At 54.5% G+C, this 4,656-nt stretch overlaps 1 pseudogene; it reads right to left on the reverse strand.

Annotated features, from left to right (window-relative positions):
- Nucleotides 1-2,281: 2,281 nt before the first annotated feature.
- Nucleotides 2,282-3,665, reverse strand: LOC100472919 (annotated as a pseudogene).
- Nucleotides 3,666-4,656: the final 991 nt, after the last annotated feature.

Here is a 4,656-nt window from a genome sequence, read left to right on the forward strand (position 1 = left end):
GACCTGCATTTCCACACAGTGTGGCCTCAGTGTAAGCCAGCTGCAGCCCTGGGGGGAAGCCAGCTCTTCTGGACTCCCTGGGATGAGGGCTTGGAAATAGCATCTTCCAGAAGGATTCCCAAGGGTAACCAATTACACGTGATTTCGCCTCACATTGGGAACATGACTGCACGGAGCCACCCCACCCCACAGGGGCCCTGTGCAGTCCGGGCTGAACTCGGCAGGAGAGGGTTAACTGGACTGCTCCACACTGCACAGGCCTTGACCGGCTCTGGCTCTGGGGCGCTCACCTCTGGGCCCCTGGAATACCCTGCCTGATAGAAAGTCTCGGCGCACCCGGAGTCTGGTGCATGCTAGCAGAGGGACTCACAGTGAACGCGTTTTTGTTCACCTGGGCCTCTGGTCTCTCTGCCTCGGTCCGTCTGACCTCTAGGGAGGCTGGAGACTGAGTCTGGCCCCAGCACAACACTGGACACCCAGGCTAGGGGCCGTGCATGTTATCGCCGAGAGAACAGACCATCCACAGGACTCCAGGGCTAGAGGACGACTGGAAACTCACGCCTGGTCTCTCCTCAACCCCACCTGCTACACCTTTTTCCTTTGCTGATTTTAATCTGTTTTTTTTTTTTCTGGAATCTACCATGATTGTGAGTATAGCAGCTTTTCTGAATTCTGTGAGTCTTTCCATCAAATCATCGAACCCAAGGGGAGCCCTGCAGACTCCCGACACAGTGCTCCATTCCTTTTTATCTGCTCATTCATAAGACCAATAGGTCACTGACCTCATCTGGGAAGCCTTCCCCCTTTCCAGGCTGCTTTGATGGCCCTCTCTCTGCTCTTATACCCTTGCCTCCTTCTCTTGATCATTCCATGTAGTTCCCATTTATTTTATTTCTCCCTTTCCCACCTGTGTCCCACCAATGTCCTCTCGGTATGTTTTATGTATCCTTATTAAGCCACTCAAATCGCATCTGGAGTGAGGTAGGGATTGGGCCAGATACACTGTCCTCTGGCCACGGGGTTTGGTACAAGGGATCCGTTGCACATGTCCTTGGACTGGCAGGGGTCATGGTTAGCTGTCCAGGTTCCACTCATGCCCTGACCTCCGCAGGCTTCAGGGGGAGAGAGGGACCAGCTGAGCCTTCTCAAACTGCTGTCATGATGTATCTATCCACAAGGACGTCTTTTGCAGGGACTCGTGCTGTGGTTCCGAGGCGGGATTAACACCTGAGCTTGGCTCCCAGGCCTGGCACACTGGGGACTGGCCAAAAGGGAGCTTTGGTCCCACAGGGCTGGGGAGGCAAGTGAGGTGTCCCTCCCCTCCGTGTAGCCTCCAGCCAGATGGAGGCCCTCATCTCTTTGCTCAGGCTTTGCCTCTGATGGCACTGAGAACATCTCCTCCCTTCCAGGCAGACGCTGGAAGCAAATGTTCCCTGAGTCTGAGTTCTTCGCTTCTGAGCACCACCCCGCACGCGGCACTCCAAGCCAATCCATCCGTTCATTTGACAAATATTTATTGGGTGTGTTCTCTGTGCCGAGCACTGTCCCTAGTGTTGAGGGTCTAGCGGGGAATGAAAAAGGGAAAAACCCTATCCTCATAGAGCTTCAGTTTTAGTCGAGGGGACAGACTGCATACCAAGTGAAGCGATCAGCTATCTAGTAGGTGAGCCCTAGTGAGTGATAGCGATAAAACTACAGCTGGCCTGCTGGAGGCTGGTGTGGCTGAGGAGTAACAGGGACGGGGTGGGAAGGGGACAGGAAGCTACACCGGCCTTGTGGGTCCTGGCAAGGACTTTGGCTTTGACTCTGAGCGTGATGCAGGCCGTGGGAGCGGTTAGAGTGGAGGCAGATGTGATCTGACTGGTGTTTTAGTAGGATCCCTCTGGCTTAGCCAGGCAAGGATAGAAGCCTGGAGACCCTTAGGAGGCTCTGGGCAGAGGTGATAGTGGCTAGGACCAGGGTGGTGGCAGGGAGGGGGTAGTAAATGACAGATTTTGGTGGCAGAGCTGATGGGACCAGCTGACCAGCTGGATATGGGGTGCAGAAAGAGGAAAGGAGGGGAGGTTGGTGGGTTTATTTATTGAGGTAGAATTCACATACTATAAAATTAACCATTTTATTTTATTTTATTTTATTTATTTTTGTGTGTGTGGTTTAGGTTTTATTTCATCATCATAAACTGAACTCTGTAATCCAGCTAGACCTGGGGGGAAGAACCATGAAACCCGCAGACCTGCAGTGAGAGCACGGAGATTCTGGGGTATTTTGAGCAGGTGGGGGGGAGGGGTGCTCTCCTGAGCTGCAGAAGGAACGGTCTGGTAGTTAAAACACAAGTCAGATTTATTAGATCTGTCCACAGTCAGCAACGGTGATCTTCTTGCTCGTCCTGCCGTTCCTGGACCAGAAGTGCTCCATGGCCGCCACGATGTTCATGCCTTACCGAAGACCACGTGCTTGCCAACCCTCCTCTCGGTCTTGGCAGTGCAGATGAAGAACTGGGAACCGTTTGGGTTGGGTCCTGCCTTGGCCACGGACAGGATGCCAGGACCCGTGTGCTTCAGGACGAAATTCTCATTATCAAACTTCTCCCCATAAATGGACTTGCCGCCAGTGCCGTTACGGCATGTGAAGTCCCCACCCTGGCACATAAACCCTGGAATAATCCTGTGAAAGCAGGAACCTTAATAACGAAATCCTTTCTCCCCAGTGCTCAGAGCACGAAAGTTCTCTGCTGTCTTTGGAACTTTGTCTGCAAACAGCTCGAAGGAGACACGGCCCAAGGGCTCGCCGTCCACGGCGATGTCAAAGAACACAGTGGGGTTGACCATGGCTGGGCAGCGCGGGCGGCTCCTGGGCGGCGGCATCTGCAAGGCCAAAATTAACCATTTTAAAGCGTACAAACCAGTGGCCTTTAGTACCTTCACATGGTCGTGCAACCGTCATCCAGATCTCTCTAGCTCTGAAACATTCCCATCACCCCTGAAGGAAAACCCCATATGCAGTAAGCCATCACTTGCCTTCCCCCCTACCCTCAGCCCCCTGACAACCGCTAATCCACTTTCTGCCTTTGTGGATTGACCTGTTTTGAATGTTTCGTATGAATGGAACCAATACGTTGGGGTTTTTTGTATCTGTTCCATTGTCCAGACAGACCACGTGTTGTGGACCCGTTCTTCTGACCATGGGCATTTGGGCTGTTGCCACTAGTGTAAGTAGGGCCGCTGTGAACACACTCGTTTAGGTCTTTGGACACCCGTTTTCAGTTCTTCGGGGTGTGTACCGAGGAGTGGCATTGCTGGGTCATAGGCTATTTCCAGGTTCAGCTGTTTGAGGAATTGTCCACACTGGTGATTGTCTGTTTTTTGTTGTTTGAATGAGAGCCCCCTCGTGGGTGTAGAGTGGTATCTCATGGGGTCTTGATTTGCATTTCCCTGGAGAGTAATGTGTTTGAGCATCTTTTCACACGCGCGTTCGCCACGGGTGAGCCCAGGGGTTTGGCCTGGCCACCCAGAGGCTGGAGCTGTCTGTCAATGAGAGGGGGCGGGTGGCGGGAGAGGAGCTCAGTTGGACAGTGAGGGGGGCGTACCTGTCTGGCCCCCTCCCCCAGGTACAGCCGAGGAATTGGCAGTTGGCTGTGAGTCAGGGGAGCAGAGGGAGGCCTGGGCGGAGCTGTTCACTTGGATGTCATCAACACAGGCGCCAATTAAACCCACTGGGTGTAAGGAGTGCGGGCCCGCATGGGGCAGAGGCTGGGCCCCGAGGAAGGAGGATGCTGGGAAGGGACAGCCAGGGAGGGAGGAGGAAAACCAGGCGGGGCAGGCCCCAGGAGGGGTTCGGAGGAAGGGGGAGGGGCTTGCGTCACGTGAGGCTGGGGCCCAATGCACACGGGGCTGACCCGGGACTTGCTAAGCCGCATCCCGGATCCAGGCGACGTTTGACAAGAGCAGTCTCGCTTGCAAGCCTGCCTGGAGTGGGTTTCTGAGCCAATGGGAGTGAAAGCGGAGCAGGTGGAGGCCACCCTCGCTTTCCAAAGGGAGAGAGAGAAATAAGGTGGCATTCAAAGGGGGCGAGAGATAGAGAGTGAGTTTCTGAAGTTCAAGGTAGGAGAATGAAGAGGAGGAACACCAGGATGCAGGAGGAGGGGACACCAAGCAGAAGGACCCCCGTCCTTGAGCCTGAGAGGCACGGCTCCGTGCTGCCTGGGGGGGCGGCTCTGGTCGCAGCCAGGGAACATCCTCCGGCATCAGGAGAGAAGGCGCAGGGCGGGTGTGCTGGGGGTTGAGGAAGTTCTCAGAGCAAAACGAAAGGAGGACAACAGCTTAGAGGGAGGAGGAAGGAGCGGTGTGATGAGGTGGCGGCTGGGGAGAGGGGCTGGAGAGAGGGGCAGGTGTCCCTAGGGGTTGGGGGATTGGGGTGGGGTGGGGGGAGTCGGATTGAGGCCTGCTTGAGGTTAGCCTAGGAATCCAGAGCTAGAAAAGACGCATTTGTCTTAAGCAAGCCTCAGCTGCACACATGCAGCCCTGCCCCCCGAAGTCAGTTGTTCACATTTGCAGACTGAACGCTTTACCTATGTATTTTTTTTTTTAAAGATTTTATTTATTTATTCAACAGAGATAGAGACAGCCAGCGAGAGAGGGAACACAAGCAGGAGGAGCG

The sequence above is a fragment of the Ailuropoda melanoleuca genome, chromosome 16 (assembly GCF_002007445.2).
Source record: "Ailuropoda melanoleuca isolate Jingjing chromosome 16, ASM200744v2, whole genome shotgun sequence".
Lineage (NCBI taxonomy): Eukaryota > Metazoa > Chordata > Mammalia > Carnivora > Ursidae > Ailuropoda > Ailuropoda melanoleuca.